The sequence below is a fragment of the Alosa sapidissima genome, chromosome 14 (assembly GCF_018492685.1).
Source record: "Alosa sapidissima isolate fAloSap1 chromosome 14, fAloSap1.pri, whole genome shotgun sequence".
NCBI classification, from domain to species: Eukaryota; Metazoa; Chordata; class Actinopteri; order Clupeiformes; family Clupeidae; genus Alosa; species Alosa sapidissima.
The window spans coordinates 9,401,042-9,428,274 of record NC_055970.1 but is presented as its reverse complement, the minus strand read 5'-3'; the positions used below and the strand labels follow the sequence as shown (position 1 = coordinate 9,428,274).

Sequence of the window (27,233 nt, the reverse complement as noted above, 5' to 3'; positions counted from 1 at the left end):
GGTTGTTGTGTTAATCTTACCCAGATACAATAGTGCTATTTTCTGATTGGCTATTGTGTATCCTCTTTCTTTTTTTTTTGATTGGCTAATAGTGGCAGACTCGTCTAAGAACTCAAGGGGAGACGCGCTTGATTCCTGTTGGTTCCATAGTGAGAGCGGTGCAGCCATAGAAATATTGGGCACTGCGGCATATTAAATATTATAAATAGTTTTTCTGCGTGAGAAATACAATGTGTCGGGAGTGCGTGACTAAAGACCGAAATGAGTGACTGTCACGCTCAATGCGTGACACTTGAGAGCCCTATCATTTGATGGCACATAACCTCATAACATGACGAACGCCACTTCTGCCTCTCACACAAAATTGATGCGCTTCTCAACCAGAGGGGACCCCGAGAGCAAATCTTGTTAAGGGTGCCTTTAAAGGTTGTATCAGCGATTTCAGGCCCAAAAAAGGCCCAAACATAAATTAACACATTCATCTAATCTTTCCTAACGATCCGCTAGCTGCCTGCCCCATAAGCAGGCCGTCAAAAAAATGTGTCTCTGTAGACAGCCTAGGCTCGGAGATATGTACACAAAAACAATTGCTACCAACAAGGGTTGGCAACCACTCAAAGGCAAAATAAAGTGTTTCAACCAATAACCGACGAGATGCGCGTTTAGGAGAGATTTAATTGCACGGGAGAGAGGGGGAGGGAGTAGAGAGCTAGCTCTCTGTTTTGTTTGAACATCAACATAAGTGATGTATCCCCGCTATCGCTGATACAACATTTAAGACCGACGTTTCGGCACCCGGTTTACGGTTCTCTCCAAAAGTACCACAGGCTCAATATGTCAATATGCACACTCCAGTCAGGGCCCAAGACTCAACCACACAAAAGATATTGATGATTGAAGTCAAGTCACAATGGCAAACTGAGGTATTTTTATCTTTGTAATCGTAAAGATATTATCTAACTGTGCAGTCAGTGCATTACTACTAACTTCATTACTATTATTTCGGTGGCCACCATATTGTGAGAAGAGAGTCACAAGTCGATCACCGAACTCACCTCCTTTTCTGTCCATTGGCAGTAGCTTGTACAGCATTCGGTATTCGAGTTGCACAGACTTCTCGTAGCAAGATGGTGGCGACGAGAAGAATAATTGGTTACACTTTACTTGACAGTATCGACATAAGAGTGAAATGACACTGTCATGACACTGTCAATGTGTAAATGTTTATGACATGATGCTTCTGTTATTAAGTGACATTTGGTTTTTGTCATAACAAGTTAGGGTTAGGGTTAGGGTTCATGTATCATGACAGTGTCATATGTTCATGACAGTGTCATGTCACTCTTATGTCGATACTGTCAAGTAAAGTGTTTCCGAAGAATTTAGGTGATGCACTGACTGCACAAACCGTGCTTTTCATACTTAGGTATGGAGCAGGCCATCAAGGCTATCACTATGTTATTTTGTTGTAAATGCATATTCCGGTCTACTCAAAACTACTCCAATTAATGTCGTATTGATCCCCAACAAACGTTTACTATTTTTATCATCCAAAAATGGGTTGTTCTTAGACCAGGGTTGTCATTTAAGGAAGGGACAAACACAAAGGATTGACCATGAAGTTTCAGTAGTGATGAGTTGTTCAACAACACAATAAAAGATAGAAGCCATACTCCCTGATTCATTTCTTCCTGAGCTAGGTTAGGCATGTTACACATACAGTAGCAATACCCTGTGTCTTTTGCAAGTAAGAATCACAGTAGTGGGAGTAGAATAAGGGTTTATCTAAGGCTCTGAAATAGGGCTATGATGTTTAGATGACAAAGCACAAAATAGGAAAATGGAACAGACAGTTACGAGGACACTCACGATCTATGTTAACGGCATTTTCTCATGTTTGTCAAATGACCTGATTAAATTGCACATATCCACATTCAACAGTAACGTTGTAAACTAACGTTAGCGTCTTGAGCTAAAGTTAGCCTCAGCATGAACTTGATGTCATTATTCCAATTGTCCATATGGTATATGGTAACCATATAGATTAGTAACAAAATTCAATCAGTATTTTATTAGCACATGTTTACATTGGAAGTTCATCACAATTCAGCTTGACAGACACATTTCTTCTTCTTTTGTGGCAGTATGGCTGACTGTTAGCAAACAGGTTTTAGCTACACTACTGTCTCCCTCTGGCTGGAGTAAAGAATAACCAACCTTCAAGTGCCCAATAACCTAATGAATATTATATTTAATCAAGAAGTAGAATGAAGAAATGCATAACTGTAGATATACTGCCCACCTCAGGGCTGCAGAAATATTGCTTAATGTATTTATAAACTGCAATTTTATTTATATTCAGGAAATTACAGCATATACAGTGTGAAAACCTTTACACCTGTACAATTCTTAAATGTGCCATCTATACAGTTGTGGGATTTTCCACATGTAAATGTAATGCTCAAGTGCTAATGCTGTCTATGAAGCCCTGATACATCTTTTCAACACAGTGTGTTTTGCCCAGCATGTGCAAGGTCATGTTAGCTCCTCCTCCTCCTCGAGCCAACCACAGGCCCATTCTGCACCCCTGTTCGGCTTCACATTAATTATCTTCATATGGAAATGGAGGTATTTTTGCCTCTCCACCCCCGTTCCTAATTATTTCTGTTATTCCAATATCAGACTGGCTTTGATGTCCCAAATCCCATATTTAAATTGTGTAAGACTCCATGGCTCGACTCCCTCCGAGAGTTCCCCATGTAAAATACATGTATGAGGAGAATGGCTAATACTGTGTTATACTGGTCTGTTGGGAACTGTGCAATTCTACGGTATTCCTAAGTGTGGTTATAATTGAGGCTTCGTGGAAGTGTGCATTGCAGGAGTATTTGTAATTTTCCTAATGCTGTTTTTCTCTCGGAGGTAAGCTGGGAATCCTCTGATATGACACATTTCCCTGGAAGGGAATAGAGAAAAATGCATAACGGCATGCCAGCAATTTGCTCAATCATATATTTCTTTTTAATTTCCCTGCACACTTTTGATACTATCAAAACTATGGAAATAGAATGCTCCACCATTTAGATTGCGTAATTTCTTCACAAAGTGTGCGCTGTGTTTGCAGTGTTAACCATCTTGCACCTGAGCCAAGCATCATTTTGATATACAGCAGAGAATATGCCCAAGTTGGTCTGTTTATTAATATGTTTCTTTTATGTGGTTTCATCCACACAACCATGACTGCAAGTGACTGCTTGAACATCCATCATCACTGCACGAAGTAAATGCTCTTAATAAAATTAGAGAGGATTCATGCTCTTTAGCACCATATGGCCAGGATTGTATTTGAAAGGGGGGTTGGGGGGGTAGAAAACGAAAACCTTCAGCAGAAGAGACAAATGTTTCACTGTCCACTAATTAATCACATTCTTCGGATGTGTTTTCTGTTGATTGGATGCGTTCTCCACCGGCGAGTTAAGTGAATGTGTGACGCATGATCTCCCATGGTCCTCGGGACCGCGCTGCACCCGCGTTTTGGTAATTTAATCCATCAGTCAGTCAGTTGCTCTGGTGCATGGGCACATCCTGTACAAACACGCACACACACACACACACACTCACACACTCTCTCTCTCTCTCTCTCTCTCTCACACACACACACACACAGACATACATACATACATACATACATATAAAAATATATAAAATTAAAGTTCTCTGGAGAGTTATGACTGTGTGCATTGCACAGTATCCAAGCTGTCCTGGCACATCGGCAGGGCCCAACTTTAAAAGATTACGCCGTGTAAAACCATCATCATGTATTTTCATAAAGATGAGCTATGGCCGGCTTTCTGCTCGCCGCCACGCTCCTTTATTAATGGTTGGCTGTCAGTAGCGAGATGCTCTGCATATTTGCATATTAAACAGGCGAGAGAGGAAATGCCTGTTTTATTATGGCCGGACATAAATCAGTTTAAAGCATCCTTCCTCTCCCTCTCCACCTCCTCCTCTTCTTCCCTCCCCTTCCTCCCTCGTCTTCGCTGTAGTTACTCAAACGGCTCATCCGCACAGTCCCAACGGCACAGGCCAATCCCCGGCAGGCGTGGGCGGAGCAGGGAGAGTGACATCGGGGTCCCTAACAGAATGTACTATTTTTTTCAATTACCATTGTCGGGCCCAATATTTCTTCATGAACCTCCCCCCATCCCCTTTCTCTCCTCCAAGCTTTCTCCTAATCTGTTTTTACTTAACCGTCATGAAACTGCAAATAAAGAAATAAGCGAACCAATTAAAACTGCGTCCTGAATCACAAAACCATAGGACCAGCGCAATTAGGTGGTTTGAATTTCAATCAAGGCCTGGTCGAGCTGCCAGCGGTTTTGTCATTTTATTCGCTTAAGGAGAGCTCTGTTGGCCACACTTGTTATCTTAGTAAAGCTCTGTTCATGTCTTATTTTGCCCCAGTGATGTTTTTTGACTGGTGCCAGCAACAAAATAACCCCAGCAGCTCCCAAACGTCTTTTTTTCAGCAGCTTTATGAAAATCCGGGTTTCAAATCAGCCATCTCAGTCCTATAGACCTCTCTCATTAGCCCTGTGTCTGCAGGGCCCGATTTGTTTCCAGCACTGTAAGTAAACAGACCCCTTTGCCAAAACTATTAGGCCAGAGACTGGGTTTCATTATCAGTCAGACATTTCTAAACATAGTGTGCTGTGAATCACTGCTCTAGCCACATTGTCCTTACCAGAGCTCCATGGAAGCCTCTGTTAAGAAAAAGAAAAAGCAATGGTACACTTTGTGTATACAAAAGAAAAATAATAATAAGAAAAAATGTTTCCTCAATAACACTTACCGCAATATAACCATTATTGTTTTCCATAATTCCTACATGTATTAATATTTACTTTTTGTGTAGTCAGATGGAAAAAAGCGTCAAACGTAAAAAGCAGCGATTCAGTGGATGGGAATGGCTACTCTGACCATCCTCTCACGCTCTCTCTCCTCTGCTTCTCCGGTGGCTGTTCTCTGACAAGTCACGGGCGTAAATGATGAGGGCCAGCCCTGTGCAGCCCCAGCCTGTCACGCCGCCTCAGCCCCAGCAAGCAGAGGTCTGGCCCCCGTGAGCTCGGGGCAGAAACACGACCCTGGGCCTTTCCAACACACCCGGCATCCATCATCGTCTCTTACCCAGATGTGTTCCACGGTGTCACGAAGAGTGATCTGCTCTCAGCTCTGGCAGGGCCAAGGTATGTCTGTGTGTGTGTGTGTGTGTGTGTGTGTGTGTGTGTGTGTGTGTGTGTGTGTGTGTGTGTGAGTGAGTGTGTGTGTGGAGGGAGGGTGCATGGAGGGAGGAAGGCATCCAGCGGTCAGTGCCGAGCCTGATGGAGGGGCTGGATTAATAGAAACACCTGCTCTGTTCTCTCAGTCTGTTCTGACACCACACTAGTCTTCCCCTGCTTGTCCCACAGCTTATAAGCCAAAGAGTAGCAGTATGCTTTTCAGTGCTCATGAATCAAATGCCACCAGAATGAACGTTTTTGTAAGGAATTTAAATAATTTTATTATAATTACCTGGTTATATCAAAAGTTTCACTGACCGTATAATACATTGAAATGAAGATTAGTTTCACTTATAGGTTAGGATGAGGCAGTAAATATGTTTGGTAAAGAATTTCAAAAAGCACTGCGATGTTTACACTTTTCTTGTGTGTTCGGGAATGGCTACTACAGGGCCTAGCACAGCAACTTTATGTGTCTGAAAGATTACAGCAAAAATATAGCTACTATTAAAGACATGGACCTAAGTAAAAGAAGGCATTGAGAATCAGATTCTCAACCCCCGGCACCTTTTCCTCTGGTGCACCAACAAACCTCTAGTGGACACTAAAGCGTGGCACTGATCTGACATGATAGCAGACTAGCATGAATTAATAATACCTCGTCTGAATTCTTAGCGGTGTAGTCTGTCTTTGGCGGAGGAGGACCTAGTACAAGGAGCGAGTCGAAAGACAGATAAAAGAAGAATGAAGTGGTATTAATCTGGACTGCCAGCCACTTTCATTTCCAGTTGGTTCCGCTCTGGGGAGAGAGCTGCTTGGAGGATTTATCCATTTCATACCAGAGAATTCACCATGTCAAAATACAGCTCTGAAGCGAATGGGGTGGCGGGTTGTTGTCTGTTGCCTAAGTGCATAGCTGCATTGTGTGTGTGTGTGTGTGTGTGTGTGTGTGTGTGTGTGTGTGTGTGTGTGTGTGTGTGTGTGTCGTCGTGTGTGTGTGTGTGTGTGTGTATGTGCGTGTAATGATGACTGGAGCATGTGGATAGTGTGAAAAGACGAGGTACAGTACAGCTACAGAAGACCTACATCAGATGTATGTGTCTTGGCTGGATGTATTTAGTTTCATACACATTTATAAGGCTGTGTGTGGGGCAGAATTCACGTCTGAACATTGTTATGAAGAACCATTGGCATTTCCCCTTCCCGCTCTAGTGTGTAATGTTTGTTAATATCGAATGGCCTTGGCAGTCTGTCAAGTCTGTCAAAGTTTGTCAACACATCTGTCACTAAAACTGACTAATGTGTTTCATGTATTTTTACTTTTCAGAAAATACTAAAGTAAGAAATACCACATTGCATTGAAGCTGCTTAATTTGTTTAAATCCAGAATGTTTCCTTTTATTTGTTCTATGGGTTTAAGAATGATGAATTTGGCATAACATGATTTTCATTTGTCATGCAGCATTGTAAATTTGTAAATCTCTGTGTATACAGCTTCAATTGTACCTTGATTTCCAGTTCTATGCGCTTCACCTCCTCTCACATATGGGTGACATATCTTTAGATCAGTAAGGTAAACACGCACAGATTTATTGGCACTGGGAGCCTACGCTGCTGCCTCAGACGAATGCCTGCTCATGGTCTCGCTCGGCTCTCAGTGTCGCTCTGGCGTTCAGTGTTGTTGTAATGTTCCCTCCCTGGCCCTGCTCCAGACATCTGCACTCTAACCTCCATTCACACAGGGGAGAAAAAAGAGGAGTCAGGGCAAGAGAGATCCCTCCTGTGAAAGAGAGGGAGAGAGGGGGAGAGAGAGATAGTGAGAGATAGAGAAGGTCAGGGAAGGGAGGGAGGGAGAGAGAGATTGTTAGGGCAAGAGAAACAGAGGGAGAAAGAGAGTGTGTGTGTGTGTGTAAAGCGCATCACTGCCTTTAACATATCTTTAGTCCTGATAAATACCCTGGCATGTTTTGTTATAGTTGTAATACTAAACCCTGAAAGGCAGCTCCTTGCTAAACACTTTTCTTCATTCTTTCAATCTGTATTTCTCTTTCAGTCTCCTCTCTCTATCTCCATCCCTCCCTCCATCTGCCCTCACCCCTCTCTCTCACTATCGACTCTCCATTCAGACACCCACTTGTGCAATGAGCAGGAAAGCCGGCCAAATGTAACAGCGGCTTCTCTTTAGCAGTGCAGGCCTCACCGCCTGCTTCCCCTCTCTCAGGCCCTGATGGCCTCCGCCTGCTACAGTCCCAGCCCCTCCCATAGCCACATGAATGAGATACTGATTGTCATATGTCACAGTTCTCTCATCTGTTTCTCATACGTTTACTGAATACAGTAAATAAGATTGTTGTCGTCTATTTTCCCCTGTCTTACAGGGAAGCTTCACCGGGAGCGCAGCTGAAGTACTCGCTTTGCGTCACGTAAAAATAGTTTAGATTGGTCGGTAACACTTTACTTGACAGTATCGACATAAGAATGACATGTCACTGTCATGAACACATGACACTGTCATGACACAAGAACTCTAACCCTAATCCTAACCTAATTTCTCATGACAAAAACCGAATGTCACTTAATAACAGAAGCGTTATGTCATAAATGTTTATGACTTGTTTATAATATGTTCATGACAGTGCCATGTCACTCTTATGTCAATACTGTCAAGTAAAGTGTAACCGACTGGTCTAATTTTTTCGAACGTACACACCGCTATCACGCCTGGTGTAGCCATTTCCATTCATTATAGTGGAAACGAATTGTTGCAGCAGACGCTACATGAACGGAACACTTCAGCTACGTGCCGGGTATAGCCTCCCTGTTAAGATTGAGCCTTTTGTCTTGTAATTTTAGCACTTTGACAGAACATGGTCAAGATTCGACATTGAAAAAAAATAACTTGCGAGAGTATTTTTCATGTGAGTAAGGGGACATTGGCAAACAGGGGCAGGCTTATCTGTGCTGTCCCGTGGTGGTGGTGGCGGAGGAGGCGGCAGCCTGAGATTTAAGACGCGGGGGGTCAGAGATCCTCGCCAAGAGGCTCTGGCTCAGGGGGCCTGGATAAGCTGGACAGCTCCGGCGGCGATAGGCTCCTTCCAGCAACAATGGCTCATTAATCACCACCGGCGATCCCACGTCCTGCCTCACCGTCCACGGCTGTCGGAGGGGGACGCCCGCCCGCCTCCACGACAGCCACTTCTGGAGAGCCCGTTGTTTTCCAGGACACTTTCCCAGAGAAGTTATTAATTAGCTGGCGATGACCCGAGGGCTGGGAGCGGGCTTGGTGGCAAGGGTGGGTGGGGGTGCATCGCTTTAGGTCTTGCTGGAGCCTGTAGGAGCACACACACACACACACACATACTAATGCACGCACATACATGTATATGTCGAGAACAAGAGAGTAAATCACGAGAAAGACTGTTGGATCCCATAAAATGTGTTTTCGTGACACAGAGCAGTGCTCTCCAGGGTTGTGGGAGCCCCCCCCACCCCACTTCAACAACACCAAACAGGACACTTTTTGTTTTTGCAAGTCATGCCGACCATTTCAAAGTGACCCGCCAGCCATTGTAACTATTTTCCTTATTTCTGTGCTTTATGGTTCCATTGTCTTCCATGTACGCTGTACATCACCCCGAACCATAAATTCATCTGCGCTTCTTCTCTCGTGATGTTCATCAATAAAAATCACAATTTACAGGCCGGTGAGTGTTACAGGTAAAAAATGTGCTGAGCTTTGGAGAGACGTGCTAACGGGCTTGTGAACGTTCCGACCACGTGTGCATCAGCAGGTTCGAGCCAGAGTAGCCGGGTTTTTACATAATGCCATAAATGTTTCAGTGGAACTAAACTGCCATGTCAGTGCACTTATCCAGAGAACTGTACACTCAAGGCCTCACCGTCCATCCTGGGGCCAAAAACCTAATGCACTCATGACACACACGGACATGACACTTCAGCAAGGTATTTATTGTGCTGCCAGATTCTTGTCCTCCTCTCTATCTCTCTCTCTCTCTCTCTCTCACACTCTCCCTCCTTTTTGCTCTCATCTCATTCTCTCTCCCTCTCTTTTGTTCAATTTTTGGCTGTCTAAATGTCAAATCCACATATTCTTCACATTTCCTGATGTGTAATAGGATGGAGAATGGGTTTTTCTTTTTGTGTAATAAAAATTGCCAAAAAAAGTCAGTGCAAAGAATGTGTCAATTATTTATCTTCCCCTAATAAAGTCTTTATCTTTCAAAATGGGCGATGCCAGAAAAAGACAAATCTCTACAGCAATTAATTTCCCTCCCGTGTCCCCCATCCCCTTCATCTTTCTGGGAGTACTGGAGTAGTCGCAGTCCAGACCCTCACTGTATTTTTGGGCTGCCGCCATGTAATTCCAAAAGAGTGCCCTGAGGGTGAAAATAGCACACGGTTGAATGTCATTACTAAGTTCACATCATTAGTCACTGCAGTATTATCTGGCATGTGAGAACTGCCAAAACGCTGATAAGGACTACTCCATTGGGCTTTCCTGGTCTCAGCTGGTCCAGTATTATCAATAGGAATTTTGAGTCTGGCCTTTCCTAAAAAATCTATATGCAATGTCATTGTGCAGTCAGCTACGTATCATTTACTGGAGATCATCAGTTCAGAGAAAATAAAGATGGCATTTCTTATTATTGTGTGCTTGTGTACTGTAGATGATACATATGAGCATCTTTCAGCCTTGTGTTTACCGTGTGTTTCCAGTGGAGTGGGGGGAAAGGTTATTCCTTGAGTTTTATGAAGTAGTGGGAATTATGTAGAGGTTTGGACCACTATTGTTCCAAGAGGATTGATGACACTGTCTTGACCTTCACGACCTTTTGTTATCATTTGGCGCTGCACAATAGTTTCACCAGATATGAGTATATTTTATGGGAGGTTAAAATTTTATAGATAATGTTGTTTCAGGTTTCCTCTGGGGACACAATGTAACTGTAAGCGTTGCAATCAGGGCACATTATGCCAGTAAGTTTTCAAATTACACTAAATTACTAGATCTTCCATTGAACAATATCTTCAGAAGCCTATCAGTACTGCACATTATTTATACCTATCCTGTAGTTTCGCAAGGCCTCTGCAATGCTGCAGTTTATGGTAAGGGACAGTTTTATTAGAAGTTAATGAATATTACATGAGGTTGAATTAATTCTCAACAGGCAAAGCTACAATATTCTATCACATTGTATGGTATAATGCGCTTGCCTTGGGTCTATTGTTGGCCATTTCTCTGCAGTGTGCTTTGGGACTGCTTTAGTGCGGCCCGATTATAATGTTTCAAACCGCTCGATCATTATATTATCCTCTCCCTGTGATTCTGACGCTCATGTAAACTCTTACATTTATCCAGTCCGTTTACATTTTTCATTTTTAAAGTAGATTCCTGTATGTTTTCCCCTATATATAGTATCACCTTATCTTCTCTGATTTTAGACCATTTGTGTTAGCATTAGATAGACCACATGTGGTAGCATTATATGTGTAAATACAAGTTACATAGATACATCTTGCTCTGTATATTTGTGCAAACATAATGTGATATACTGTATATCTCACACACTGACTATACAGATTCCTCTTGATGTAAGGTTTGATTTTAATGCCGTGCCATACTGTATATCTCACACACTGACTATACAGATTCCTCTTGATGTAAGGTGTGATTTTAATGCCGTGCCATACTGTATATCTCACACACTGACTATACAGATTCCTCTTGATGTAAGGTGTGATTTTAATGCCGTGCCATACTGTATATCTCACACACTGACTATACAGATTCCTCTTGATGTAAGGTGTGATTTTAATGCCGTGCCTTTCGCATGGCCTTTCCTTTTGCGCTCCGTTCTGTCCCGACATCTGGGGTGAAGTCATTTCAGATCGGCGAGGAGGGGCTCCTTGTGCAACCCCTGTCTTTCTCTGTCTCTCTGTCTCGCTCTCTCTCTCTCTCTCTCTCTCTCTTGGATCCAGATCAGGGAATGTTCAGCCAGATTTGCAGTGCTCCCTTTCTCTCTCTCTGCCAATCCACACTTTATGACCCTGGCTCTCATTCCAATGGGTTACCACAGCTCACTTCAGAGATAGATGCAGCCCGCATGTTCTCTCTTCAAAGTTTCACTGTGTTTGTTTGTGTTTGTTTGTGTGCATGTCCGTATGTGTGTGTGTGTGTGTGTGTGTGTGTGTGTGTGTGTGTGTGTGTGTGTGTGTGTGTGTGTGTGTTTGTTTGTGTGCATGTCGGTGTGTGTGTGTGTGTGTGTGTGTGTGTGTGTGCGTGTGTGCGCGTGTATGTGTGTTTGTTTGTGTGCATGTCCGTGTGTGTGTGTGTGTGTGTGTGTGTGTATATGTGTCCGTGTGTGTGTGTTGAGACCCTCAAACTCTGTATTTTTGCTTTTGATAACAGCTTCAGTTCCCTTACACAATTGAATAGAAACACAATGGCAACAGTGAGACATGGAGGAAGAGAGAAATAACAGAACAATATAAGTTTCATGGAGCTCATATAACTTAAAAGCCAGTATGACTTGTTGTCACGTTGTGATTATGTGGATGTTTTGTTCTCAAATCAAGACTGAAAATACCAATGGAAAATGTGTCTTTCCAAATCATGCACCACACTGACACAAACTTTCTCATTAGTTGCTTTGACTTTAACATACAGCCAACAGAATATTAGCTCTTGTCTCAATCATTTGTATTTTTGTACACTTTAAGTAGACAGTACACAGAACAGACCTATACATAAAAGTATATTAAAAACAGTTTAATATTTACATTATGTTTGTGAACAAATGAGCAAGCCTACTGTGGGTGGGACAGCATGTGTAATTCTTTGAGTTGATCAGTATGGGACCTCTGAGTCAGTAACCATTTCTGTTGTACAGCTGTTGTGACAAGTCAATTCAATAGCGTGGACCTGCACAATCAACCTCTGACCGCACAATGTGAGTTTGGCTGTCTCTGATGAAGGCCAAGGCCTTTGAGGTGTTGTTGGACAGGCTTGTGTTCTATTGCTTTTCCCCATCTTGTTTTCCCCGTCTTGCTCTTGCTATTTGATTATTTCTGGTTTCTATTCTCATCGCCTAGACTATTGCTCGATCCAGAGGAAGACATTGCTTTCTCCATGCATCTCTCTCCAGAAACGAGTGGTAATTGGGAATAATGGTGGCCACCAGAATCAGATGAAGCTTGGCAATGTCGTACTGCACAACAGTATCCAAGTCTTGTTTTTTTGCACAGGACCTTTCCCCGCTTCAGATTAATTCTAGATAAATCAATGTTATGTCCAACATGAAAAACCTGGCGCAAAATCAAAGTCAATCACAACCATATGGATTATGTAGCCAAGCAATTAATGACCTTACATGTAGGCGATTTTCCGCCGTGAAAAGTCTCCTAAAACTTTCAGCAGTCGGCATCTGCCGCAGATTTAAAGTGCCATTCTGGTAATCTGCACATTAACGTAAACGTTCCCGAAAGAAACCTGAAAATTACAACCAGACGAGGACTGCCCCGCGCTGTGAGTGAGCAGAATGATTTATGACACCAGGGGATGGACTGTGAACTGGGACTGTAAGTATCCAAGAAAACTTTTCAACACACGGGTCAATTGCTTGCAGGCTGAATGACAGCAGAATAGCGAGGCTGTTAATTTCCTTAGCAGATCCAGATGTTCATGTGTGATGGAGGAGTGAATCTAGTTACATCTGCAGACCTGCATTCAGTGTGTGTGTGTGTGTGTTGGGGGGGGGATGTTCTGTGTAAGCTCAAGCATGCATTCGCATAAAGCTTCAGAGCGAAACCTTGCATATGTCGTCCAGTCCAGAAGCTCTTCTGATGAATGAAGCATAACATCAGTCCTAGTCAGACACTAGGTCACTATTCAAATACGGTGTCTGTTTTTCACTATGTTAGTTGACAAGGCCTTATGATAGGTGATACTTAAGAGAGACAAAATTAAAAGTTCACCCGTCATACATACTCTAAGTCTGGCGAAATCAAATGTAAGCGTAAGTGTTTTTTAATAGATGCAATTATTTATTATTACATTTTTATCACATTTTAATTACTGGTGAAATTACCTATTAAGACCACAAGCTAATCAGGCAATTTTGTTGCGAAATGTCATTGAGTTCTAATAGACTTTGGCCGTGGAATAGCCTGAGCGAAATCTAGTTAGTTAGTCTAATTGGTCATAATTGTGCACATAACCTAGCCATAACCCTATATAAAAGGCCTTAGAATACTTAATACATCTTCATTTTGAAGGATATTTTGGAACAAAGACAATGCAATAAAGACATTTCCTACACATTTATAAATAATAAGAAGCTTTCATATTTGGAATTGCACTAGGAGAGTGACATTAGACCCTCATGTGACTTGACTTAGGTGTTCTTTTATTCCTATTAATTTTCCATCTTTTTTTTTTTCTTTGAGTCATTTGCTCAGCTGTAAATTACAGACAGAATTCTATTTGAAATGTCATCTTGAGACATTTCTTCTGCAAAGTGTGTGTAGACAGGCATGAAATAACATAGTTTAGATATTTCATGTTACACTAAAATTACATCAGTAATGACAGTTCTCTCTGCCTTGGTTAAGTAGTCAGAGATTTCTTTTTTCCTCTCTCCCTAGCGCTTTTACAAATTTTAATTGCAATGATGTCAACATTACTAGAAAATCCCTAAACTCTCCTCTTAAAAAGAGCGAGGGAAAGAAAGCAAGCAAGCTTGGGAGAAGAAAGGAAACTTCAGGCTGGTCATTCATTGCATAGCTCAGACTGCAAAAGAGCATGGAATGCTCTGCTTTCACCGGGTCGCTGGGCACATTTTCATTATATTTTCATGAGGCATGAGATTCAAATGGAAACAGATAGCCCCACCAACCCCCCCCCCCCTCTCCAACTTCCACTTTATGGCATAGATATGGAGTCCACCCCCACAGCTATATTTCATCCAGAGATTCCTCTCTGGGTTTCCTGTTTGTTTTTCCAGATGCTCTTGCTGCCTCTTCCCCCTTGTGAGCCAGCAGAGAGTGACACTTAAAGGCAGAAGATGGAGGACATTTCCTCACTTTTAAGAGGCACAGCTTCCAGACCGATGCAGCATTTGGAACGGAACAAGAAGAAAGTTCAGTGGGGTTGAATGACACGATGGCTTCTCGGTGCATCTGTGTCGGGAGTTTGAGAAACCCTGTTTTGCCCTGTCGTGGTTGATTGGGAGTGTTTTTGAAATTGACAGAGGAAGGATGACAAAACCGCCAGAACAACGTTACGAGGGATTAACTCAAGGGTGTTGTCAGCCCTGCATACATAAGTGTCACATTGTATCCGAAAGGTGACAAATGTATTTTCAAAGAGCCCATGTCTTTATTACTCGACTGAGGTGATGGCAAATAAGAACCGGATTGGCTGCGGTTTAAACATTTTCGCTCATTGGGGATGGTTTGTGGCAGAGTGAACATGGTGGCCAGATTAGTCACACTCGCGGTGACTTCATGGAAGCTTCTTCCAAACATTACACATATCCAGCTTAGCAGTGGGCTTTGGTCTCGCAGTGATCTGCCCGTCATTCTCAAAGAACCCATCAGCTAAGTGCTGGCTTTTCCCTACAAATGTTATTGTTTTTAAATTGCATCATTAGCCTAAATCTCCTTTTAGCTGAAAGGGAGGGAGAGAGCTGTAAGACCTCTCTTTGCCTCATTTCAATCTCTCTCTACCTCTCCCTCCCTCTCTCTCTATTTCTCTTTCTGTCTTTCTTTTTTTCTATATGTCAGTCTTACACACACACAAACACACACACACACACACACACTCACAGAAAAGTACCGGTACTCTCATGTATATACTGTGTATATATATATAAACACTCACATACTGTACACACACATTCAACCTCTCTCTCTTTCTCTCTCCCTCTCTCTCTCTCTCTCTCTCTCTCTCTCTCTCTCTCTCTCTCTCTCTCTCTCTCTTTCTCTCCTGCTCTGTACTCTTTGTTTCATGAGAAGTCACTTAATTCTAAATAAGCACTTTATCCTTGAGGGGGATTTGTCACCAGCACTGACTCCCAGGACAGCCCAAGTAAACACATTATTAGCAGAAATGTATACAGTCACTCAGTGGAATGAGCCGGCTGTAAGCAGCTTGCTGATGACAGGGTGTGTTAATAGAGAATTGATGTCCACACCATTTCTCCAGCTTAGCCATCAGGCACTGATGAAATGGGCGTGACATCAGCTTGCAAAGTCAGTAGGCCGCTCATGACCAATGTCAATACTGGTAGCATGTAAGGCAAAAAAATCAAGAAAAGAAAAAAAATAGTAACAGAAATGAAAACATACATCAAGGTTATTAAGTACGGTGCACATATTAGTTTATGCTTTCATAAAAGCCAATCAGGAAATGGTCCTATAAAAAACACTCTAGTGATTCAGCTACTGATGTTTTATGCAAGCTATGAGGCTATCAAACTGCCTGCCACCTTCAGGTAGTGCTCGCTGACTCATAGCTATACCTTTTGTAGGATAGGATGGTAAACAGCCTCTAACTGTTACCTTTGGAATTAGATTCATCGCGTTGACTTCATGTCACTAAAGACTTTTTCTTTTAGCATTTTCATGTTTGCGTAAGACAGGGCATTATAACAAAAATGTCATCCCTTCTCTGCATTCTGCATGTCAGGTTGAGAAGCTGGCTGGTCCAAACCCGTAACTGTCAATTCATAGGAGTTCTTGTGTACTGATTTTGTGTACTGAAGTCATGTAGCAATATTCTCTACAATATGTCATTTGAATATGCTATTTGTTATGTGGTTACATCATGCATATGGAAGAGGACAGCTCTCAATCTATATTTTTGTCCTCACTTTTCTTATATTTGATATGAAGAACATCTCCAAGAAAGCAGGTTTTCTCACCAAACCATATTGACCTCCCATGTACACATTTGCCAACTTTCATTAGCCACCTCCTCTGTCAAAGCTTTTTCTCTGTTGTGCTGCCCTGATCCATGGCTCCACATGTTAACACTGCCGTCTATGGGAGCTCTACTCTACAAATGTCTGATGGGCCTAACCTGCTGCACGGTAATAGAGCAGAGTTTAAGAGGCTCAGAAGTATCCCCCCTTTAATGCCATTAATTCTTATTGTCATTTAAGAGGATGAGTGGGGGCGTGGGTGGAGAAGGATGTGGTTTTACAGCGCTGCACTTTTTAATTTATGGTCGAGACTTCTCCCCACTCTCATGTCCATGCTCTCTGTACGCCACGCACCAACAGGGACTGGGATCTGGTGTTGAAAAGTGTGCCCCGAGCATTGTGGAGAAGTAAAGCATCTCAGCTCTTTGCACAGCTTCAGCTCAGCAGTGTTGTGTTGATGCATGTGTCCTTTGTTGTGTAACAAAGAAGTCTTAACAAATGGAGTTGTCAAGCAAACAGTGTTGTGAATCTATCATAAAACAGTTGTATCATAGTAACAACCGAAACAACAGCTGTAATGAGTTCATGTCTGTTCTGACACAGAATGAAAAACAAACACAAAATCAGAGTTATTTTGAACAAATTCGTTGAGACTCATGTTCAGAGTATGTACAGCAAGTTACTTTTTAAATTAAACCCCCAAGTTCAGAAACATGAAAAGAACTTGATGGGGGGAAAACACAGTTTAAAAACTGAATCAAAGCAAGACATGATATTTCACTAGTTCCTCTTCTCTTTTTCTAAATTTGGGAAGAGAACATAAGGATTAAATCCAATTAGCATTGCAGTGTTTCACAAGACTGCAGTGGGGAATAGACTCGTCGTAATTGGTCTGAAGACAATTAACAGAATTAATCCCATCCGAATTCAGAGAATACAGGCAGATTTATACAGTATTCCCCAGGCAGTTTCATTAGAGGATTTCCCTTTTTATTTAATTTTAGTTAGACTTTGCTACTCATAACAATTCTAATGATGGTAATATTGATTTAGCATGCCAAGAAAGACCTTCTAATTCGTTATGCAGTGAATGCTGCTCTCCTTTGTTATAACTATTGAGGGACTTGAAAGCATACCTCAAATGAAAAATACCTAAAGGGACCACATTTTGGGAGACTTGCTGGCTAATGAACATGGCCATTAATGTGTCTGAGACTGTGTGTGTGTGTGTGTGTGTGTGTGTGTGTGTGTGTGTGTGTGTGTGTGTGTGTGTGTCACACATAATGGGCACACAGACACATTAACTATGGGAGAGATAGAGAGAGAGAGAGATAGTATTTACAAAAGAATGTGATAGACATGTCTAGCACAGATATTTTGTGAATTTGAATAACAGTAAATGCTAACATAACTTTCCATCAAATGTACAGTGGGGGTAATAAGTACAAGTATAAAGAATTAAAGCCTTTTTTAGGCTTATATGATACAGTATGTTCCCCAGTATTAACTCCACAGATACACAAATACAAAGTATTTTAAGTCCATAAGTGAAGTTATGTGTAATAAAATGGAATGACGGGGTGAGTAAGCTGCCTGCAACAACAGCGGCGCTCGGGGAGCAGTGAGGGGTTAGGTGCCTTGCTCAAGGGCACTTCAGCCGTGCCTACTGGTCGGGGTTCGACCCGGCAACCCTCCGGTTACAAGTCCGAAGCGCTAACCAGTAGGCCACAGCTGCCCACATAATAAATAAGCTGGGTTAGTAAATATTGATAGGCTATAAAATGTTTTTTCTTTACTAAGGTGTCACACAAGAAACATCTCAGGATGGGTAAAAGCAAAGAGCTCTCCCAAGACCTTCGTAACCTTATTGTTGCAAAACATATCAATGGAGCTGGAAACAGACATATCAAAACTTCCAGTAAGCACCATTGGGGCCATTATCCGCAAGTGGAAGGAACATCACTCCATCATCAACCAACCACGCACAGGAGCTCCTCGTAAGAATTCTGACCACGGAGTCAGAAGGATAGTCAGAAGAGACGCCCAAGAGCCAGGGACCACTCAGAAAGAGCTCCAGAAAGACTTGGAGGCAGCAAGTACAATTGTTCCAGAGAAAACAGTAGGCAGTGCAATCCACCATGGCCTCCATGTATGCTCACCAGGCAAGACTCCCACGACTGGTTTAAAATGGACTACACAGCATTTGGACAAGCCTATGTATTACTGGGAGAAGGCAGTCTGGTCAGACGAGAGCAAAATTGAAGTTTTTGGCTGTCATACTACACCGAACGTTTGGAGGGGAAATGACACCGCACATCACCCTAAAAACACCATACCAACAGTGAAGTTTAGAGGTGAAAGCATCATGGTGTAGGGCTGTATTTTATATCATGGTACTGGCAGATTTCACATAGATAGATAGAAAACACTTTAATGTCCACTGAATGTACATACACTGGAAATTTATCTTTGGCACTCTGGCGACATAAAAACACAGAAAACAGACAATATAAGTTAAATTACATAAATGGTTAAAAAACATAAATGAATAAATACTAGTGCAGTTCTCAGTACTGATCATTCTCATCATCACCCTGACTGAGGGTATTCTCCACTAAGTATTAAATACATTTCAATTGGCATGTTCAATACTTTTTTCCTCTGTCATTCCACTTTATTTTACACAACTTTATTTATGGACTTTAATGTTTGGATTTTCTTGAGTTAATACCAAAGTCCTGTGGCAGTTTCATGTGAATAGCCTCATTGGAAATATATTTGCTGAAAAAAATGTTGACATGTTCAATACTTATTTCCCCCACTGTATAGCCCCCATCTTTGAGAATGACTTCACTAACTTGTACCACAATGAAGAATAACTTCACATCTAAATCTCACAGCAATGGCTAAATCTCCTCGAGAAAGCTTGATACCTGAGATAGAGGGGGAACCGTATGGAATCAGTCCACATTTGTGATGAAATATTATCCCCAACAATTTGTTAAGTGATCCAAGGGGACAGAAGATAAGCGAGAAAAAGGGAAAGATGACTGAAAACTGAAGGGTACATCCATTCAGTGAGCGAAAATCCAGAGGATTTTCACTCAGGAGATACAAGGAGGAGGAGGAAGAAAATGGTTGATCTGTGACTCCCTCTGCTTTCTTTCCCACATGGTCACTTCAGTGACTCAAAAAAAGAGAGCAGCTTTCTCTTGGCCCCAAGCATCCTATGCATGGAAAATGAATGAGGCCTCCGGTGCATAAAATGGTCAAATAGTGGGGGGAGAGGAAGACCAGGCCAAAGATCAATAAAGAGAAAACAGGGTGCAGGACCTCTCCATGTCATGCCAGGTCATTCTTTACCAATGGTAAACACCTGCACTTAAAAAGGCGCGAGGGGAGCGACTAGAACATGCATGAGGAGCACCAATGTTAACAATGACAAACGACGGCATGTGTATTTTTTCCCCCTCTGTATTACCATAAAGCAATATAAACTGAAGGACACTAGTCTATTGAGAGAGTTAGCGGCTAATGTGCCATATCAGATATGGACAATGTCAGGACTGAATACAGATTAGGCCGTGTCCTTCCCTCCCCCAGGGGATTTAAGGGGTTGACACCATGCTGGCTGCCAAGTACATTACTGTAACATGCTGGTGCCAACCATGTCCTCCCTGGGCTATTAACCCCTCCGCTCTCCCTCACTGAAGCCCAATACCCCCATACATACTGCCCCGGTATACCAGACCACATCTCCAACCTTCTTTCCCTCCTCTCCACGCCAGCCGTGGTCAGGTGATGAACTGCCCCCCCCCCCTCTTCTTCATTAAGACGAGGGCAGTGGAGCGAGTAGCTGAACGGAGAGCAGGTATGACCTGGTGATGTCTTTATGAAGCAACTGCAGCTGTGGACAGAATGCTGGAGGGGTTGTATGTCTGTGGGGGGGGTACAAGGGGGCCATGTCCCGCAATTTGTTGCTGTCTGTCAGAATAGTGACCCATTGTCAATACCTGTTTAGCTTACTGTGCTACTGTGCACAGATCTATGCGTGGACACCAATATGATAGAAGCATAGCCAATTGAGTGCCTTTGTAAATGCTAACTATGCAAGAAGTTTATATATGGAAGATAGATTACTACCTTTCATATCACTATAGATCACTGTGAGCGACGCTTAGTCCATGGAGCTGGCTATTATCCCAGTTTTGTTGGCAAATGTGCTGTCTCTGTTTTCTCGTAATACCGATGGTTGGGGATCAACTTTTTAAGTTTAAATGGATGCGTTTGTGTGAAAAATTTTCAGGGAAGGCTTGGACTGCTACTTATAGCAGGAAACAGTTTCTTTGTCAGATATTTTTATTTTCACAAAATGTTGTCATTGAGATTGTAGCACAGCACAGTCCTATTTGATCACTATTCTGGTGATCAAATTAAGAGTTACTGTCTTAATTAGTTTTCCATTACTGGAAAATGGCCATAGGCTCTTTTCAGAAGGATATTTCTATAATTATGCTGTAACCATTGAAATTATTAATTTAAAACATGCTTGTCATGTTAATGTTTCTACAACCATTTTCATTTTGCTCTATACATTGTGTGAAAGACTGTGGCTGCAGCTTAAATTAGCTGTATTTATTGTATTAACCCTTAAAGGAGTACGGAATGTTGGGAAATTAACGTTCTAAAGATTATCTGGGTTCATTGAATTCAACATAGAATTTTAGAACCTTCAATTGTTGCGGAACTTAGAATGTTCAAAAACCTACACCTTTAAGGGATATGTTCATGTGAGGAACACATGGTTTTGGCCTTTGTGTAGCTTGGATATGTAAGGGATAATGTATAGAACGCCGGTCATTATGGGGAAAATAAGTCCCGACAGGGCGAACCGGACCCCGGCGCGCCAGCGGAGGGGTCTTGTTTCGCCCTGAAGGGACTTATTTTCCCATGATGACCGGCGTTCTATAAACATTCTTTAGAACACAGCTGATCAACCGTCTGCTTTCACTTTTGAATGAAGTTCCAAGCACAAACTCCGTTGCCATTGACAGCGGTCATTCTTGTTTTCAGAGGTCCTTTCCCAAGAAATAATGACCGCTAGAACTTTCGGAAATCCCATTCAAGTCAATGGAGCATTCTACTTGTGAAGAGCCGTATAATAAAAGTAAATATACTCTTTTGATCCTGTGAGGGAAATTTGGTCTCTGCATTTAACCCAATCCGTGAATTAGTGAAACAAACACAGCACACAGTGTACACACAGTGAGGTGAAGCACACACTAATCCCGGCGCAGCGAGCTGCCTGCATCAACAGCGGCGCTCGGGGAGCAGTGAGGGGTTAGGTGCCTTGCTCAAGGGCACTTCAGCCATGCCTACTGGTCGGGGTTCGAACCGGCAACCCTTTGGTTACAAGTCCAAAGTGTTGCTAACCAGTACAAGTGGTGCTAACCAGTAGGCCACGGCTGCCCCTATATTGGTAAGTAATCCTAGTTTGTTTCAAAAGTATGCTCTTAAGGCATAACCCCGATGCTGGATACTGAATATATAATAGCATCTGTTTTTCCTCTGGTAATTGTGGTTAAAAATGCTAACAAACAGAACGTACACAGCAGAAACACAACAGAAAGTACACAACTACTTATTCATCTACCTCAACCTGTCCATCCAACCATCTATCCATGCAGGCCCATGTTAATATAATACATATTGATGTAATTCAATGCACCTTTCCTACACTCACATGTGCGCTTAAGTGACTGGTTATCTTTCAAATTGTTTATCTTTTAACCTCCAACCTCCATAGACTAACAAACTACATTTTATAACTAACTCACTAATTATCCAACAAACAAACCAAAGCTATTTTTCATGTCTTTGTGACATTTGAAGTATTACATATTGTCATGATCTGATCTTTAACATATGACCCCTGTGAAAGCTCTTCAGCTATTAAACACTAAAACAACACTGGCAAACCATAAAGAAACCAAGGGACCATGAGAGGAAAATCCAGGTGTAGTTCATGATCATAAAATCCTACTCTCATTTCACCACCTAATCCTGTGCAATATGGATGCCTTAGGCCAGGAGTAATAGTGCAGGACTGTTGCAAGTATTAATTGACGGTGTCCTCTGTCTTCTATGCAAACAAATGACATGGTTGACTACAACAGATATATTTTTTTCCAGAGAAAGGCAGTACTTCACCAACAAATATTTAGAATTGCAGGCCATTGTCCATTATGTAATTTGCACTTACAAAGGCATCACCAATCCTCCGTGCCCACTCCAGATGCAGTAAAAGTGATTGACTGTTGGCTTGAGGGAACATAAGGGAATGCTTTTGTGGGGCCTCCCAAGCTTGCATGCTGTAACCCTGCCAAATTCAAACAATAGAATGAAGATTTGATGAGTGACTTGCATTTTAAATGCCACGTCAGGACTGACAGAAACAAGTATTAGATTGCCATAACATCATGGAAGACAAGAAAGGAACAGAGGGATTCTCAAAAATGTTTCCTGCTTGATGGTAGCCTACATACATGCAAAACAAATCAAATCAAATAATTTTTATGTGTGGTCAGAACCTTTTACCTACTTTCCCCCTGACCACAAATGTTTTCCACCAACCATTTGTTTTCAACCAGTGGGAGAGGATCATTGTTTTCCTCTCTCCACTACCCAGCGACCTCTTGCATAACTTGCTCATCATCTGTAACTTCTCATTCTGTGTTCTCCTTTGTCTTCTATTTGCAGCTCTATTTATATCCAACTTCAGTGCCCACTTCTTGAATCTAGACCAGGGGGCTTGTCCTGACAGCTCCATTTGATGGGAACTAAGCAAAACACTGTAGAATTACTGTAGACATGAAGACACGTTTTGTTAACATTACAGCCCAAGTCGAATCTCCACAAACCCGCAGCCTCATTTTCCAAAAGGGGGTATCTGTCTGTGGTTAAACTCTTCCACAGAATGGAAGGAGACAGAGAGGGGGTTCCATTTAAAGGCATATAAAAGCTGCTAGCGCATGGCGTTATGGAAGAATTTACTGAAGTAGTAACCCTGGCGATGCTCTGTCTGATTAGATGCGTATTTCCCTGTTCCAGCTTTCTTGAGAATGTTAAAGGGCCATTTGATTTCACATGAAGCGTTGTGAATCTTAAATCAAACAGGTCCTTTGTTAATCGTGTTTAGCAGAGTATCAGTCAAAACACCCAAATGTTGATTAATCAATCCCAAAAGAACCCTTTGGCTCGAACGTTAATGGCATTTCAAAACAAGCGCTGAGTGGATGCGTGTTGAGGGAGAAGCACTTGTGATGTGAACCGTCTAATCGCTTTTTCTGGAGTGTTTTCTCAAAGTCACAGGTTCTCGGTTTGAATTTGAAATGTGATGGTTATTCAGTATGCTTTTCTACCTCAGCCTTGGAGTGAACACAAGAGCCCCAAAATATTCCCATCCTCTTGACCAACCAGACTTCAGCAATGAGGACCAAACAGGAAGATGTCAGCATTCCAGTTGTCTTCTGGCAGGAAGTAGGGACACATAAAAACCCTGCAGGGACACATATTCTCATACAGTATTTTTTAACAAAAAAAAGATAGAAATCAAATGGCCGTAAATATTGCAGATGGGCTACTAAACAGAGACCCCTTTGTGCAACCAACCCTGGTTCCCACTCACCAGGGCCAGCCATCCGAGTCCCCCTCTCCACTGCTGTGGGTGATCGTTTGTCTCACTCGATAACCATACGAGGCCAGTTGTACGTCTTACTCTTTATTTTCCCTATTTTTTTCTCCTCCTTCCCTGTCCAAAGTACCACTGAGCCCTCCCTGGCTCCCACTGGCTCCAACGCTCTGTGCTAAAATCATCTGAGCGGTTTTGAACGGTGGAGACGTGAGCATGTTCCCGTGTAAATTATGGAGCTGGACAGGACCCTGCGTTGGGCAAATTATCCTGACACGTAAAACAGAGAAGCACTTCCAGTCTTCAGTCCAGCCCGGCTCCCCATCTCTGCACATTCAATTAGGTTTGCCAGTTTGAGCAAGAGTGCTTCCTGTTATTGCTGCACTTCCGCAAAACTCATTTGCTCCTGTTGCCTGTAGGATTTATTTGAAAAGCGAGTAAACCAAAGTAAAGTATGGAGTGAAGTATGGAAATAGCCATCAAGCCTCATCAGAATGGTTTTTGCAGGGTTTTTCTCACATTTGTATATTTTCTTCATAGCACACCTGTGCTGTGACAAAACATCTAATTAGTGATGAGCTGATGTTGCATGTGCTGCAATATACAGTATCTCAGTGCCAACATATTTGACTCTTCTCTGACAGTAAAGATCTGAGTCATGCAATATAGGACCATTCCTCAGCTTAGCTCAGTTCACAAACACAGCATATTGCATATTGTCAAATATCACCACATGAACAGGGAAAAAAAAAAACGATGATATTGAGAATCACTGCCCAAACCTGACTTGTGTCTGCCCAGTGGATCATATCAGCACTGGGGGTTTGGGCAGACACCAGGCCGCCTGCAGTAGTTTGTCTTGGGCCAGTCGGCTCTCCCCCTCCGAGAGAGGGAGGTCAAGCCCCAGGGCAGCCCAGCACAGCAGCACTCCATTAGAGGTGTGCAAACCTTGCAACAATGCGATGACATCCTCGTTTTTCACCCGCCCGGCTGCACATTTCTCAGAGACTGACCCACTGTGAGGAGGTATCTCTCTGGGAGCTGGCCGGGACAGAGACTTTAACAGTCAGGGAAAGTCAAGAGACTCTTAACCTGTGACCTCAGTGAAATCTCTAAGCCAGCCAAGGTGAGAGAGCCTTTTAAATGCCACAACTAAGGGTTAATTTGTCAGTCTAATTAAATTAAATATCTACATTTTTATGTTGGGCACAGTGTTGAATACCTGTCATTGTTGCTGTTTAATTTAGTAAGAATGGCACAAGAATATAAGCACAAAGCTTTTACAACCTCACATCTGTTATCATGATCATTGCAAAATGTGAAGGGAGCCATAATCTCCTGCAAAAGTCTCCCCGTCTCAGTGTCTTAAAAATCAAAGTGCACACAGGGGTGGTGAAGACTGATTTGCATGCAGTTCATGTTTATTTATGACCAGAGACGATTACTGAATGTGGGAGACTCCAACCTGTGTATTGGAATATTAAATAAACTGGTCTATTCTGTGTATCCAGCCTATTCATGAAAGATACATGAAAGGAGAAATCTGAAGTTGCATCCATTAACCGGCAGCTTTATTTCCTTTCTTACATTCTTGTCAGTTTGACTGATTCATTTTGCAAAGGTACTTTTCTTCATTGATCATAATAGATTAAGTCTGAATGGGTCATTGTCATATTTAAGCAAGACATTCTTCAATCAAAGTATCTCTTATGATGAGTTATGCAGTAATGCACCAGCCATATTGGTATATGTTTGATTGAAATATGCAGTACCTGTGCCGTTATACTGTAGTCACCTGGGAAACCCACATGTTTTGGTTAGATTGTCGAGCATGTTAAGTCAAATCTTGAATGAAACTGAAAAAATAGCCTGCAATGGAGTGTTGCACCTGAAAAGTTCAAATGAGGCCTTGTGCAGGATGAGTGAACTATGTGAAGAGGGTGTCACTTTTCCATGCTTTTGTGTTTCTAACTAATGGCCATTTTCCGAGTCCAGACACCATAGCTGGATCCTTTACCCATGCAGCTTTGATAACCTTTCACACTTTACCTCAGCTGCTCTGGATTCCTTTGTCTCTCCAAACACTCAGTGGGTTTCGTCATTTAGTAATATTCTAAGTTTCTAAGGCCAGATTCTAAGGCTTGTTTCTAAGGCCAAGTTCTAAGGCCTGTTTTCTGCTCTGAACACACATGCCTGCACACAAGCTTAAGAAATGAGTTCTCGTTCCCACTCCTGCTCTTGTCTTTGCTTTGCCGTTGATCTGAATAAGCTCACCGCCCCACTAACTTTGACTAGTGTTGCGCATCTGCCCATAAGTAATCAATCTGGGCCTTTGTGGGATGTGACAGAGGGAGAGAGCATGACAGTCAGAGAGAAAGACAGAGTGCAGGAGAGAGAGAGAGAGTGAGAGAGAGGAAAAAAAGAAACATGGATCGAGCGTGAGCTCCGCCACACACACGCACACCTCCCTGCCGGCTTTGCTAACCGCTGCTGGGATGATTAAATGGATGTAATGTATATTCCCTCCCCACTCTGGCCTCAGTGTGTGTTTGCGTCGCGTCCCCATTCATCGCTGGCGCAGGCGCGATCTATCACGGCTCCCGCTGTGATGGATTGCTGTGCCCTTCATAAGGCTGCCCTGGACGCTCTCGCGCATTGTATCCGCTTACTGCCGCCGAAGTGAAGTGGCGAGACCGGTCCGATATAGGCCGGGTGCGTAAGAGGCCGTGTGAATGAGAGATGGAGGCGGAGGCCGGATATAAAAAGCTGACTTGCTGTAGAGAGTGCGATAGCCAGCGCTCAAGAGTCACCGGGACGACAGCCAGCGGAGAACAGAAATACCGTCCTGAAAAATACGAAACATGAAAGGGGATATCTATAGAATTACATGGTCATTCTGGCCTCTATAAATGGATGATTGAATTGAACTTTGCATGCTTCCTTTTTTTTCCCCTTGGCTAGGAAAAAAAAACGTTGATGAAATACTTCATCAGAGCTGGCTCTGGGTCGAGTTATTTTTAGGGCCACCCCTCCCTTCCTTGTGTGAGATTGTTGCTTTTAAGCAAGAGGGCCTCCGATGGGAATTAATTTATCATACAAATCGTATCTCTGTGAATAAAATGTAAAATGCTAAATCAGCATCCTTAAATTACTCACAATTCACCTTAAATATGACAGTAAAAAGCATTCAGCCAGTTTTCATTGTCCACTGAGAATCAATATGGCAACCCTAAGAAACACGCATCCATGGCTTCACATTCGCCAAGCATGGGCACTGGCTCTCAGCTATCCTGAAAAAGAAGAAATGCTCCAAAAGACCTC

The 27,233-nt window shown here is 42.5% G+C and overlaps 1 long non-coding RNA gene across 1 annotated transcript; it reads right to left on the bottom strand.

Annotated features, from left to right (window-relative positions):
* Positions 1 to 471: 471 nt before the first annotated feature.
* Positions 472 to 18,569, bottom strand: LOC121682267. The gene is made up of 3 exons (XR_006022491.1): positions 18,559 to 18,569; positions 7,988 to 7,991; positions 472 to 590 (listed from the first exon to the last, which is right to left on the bottom strand). It is a non-coding gene; the product is annotated as an uncharacterized LOC121682267 (long non-coding RNA).
* Between the last annotated feature and the right edge of the window lie 8,664 nt (positions 18,570 to 27,233).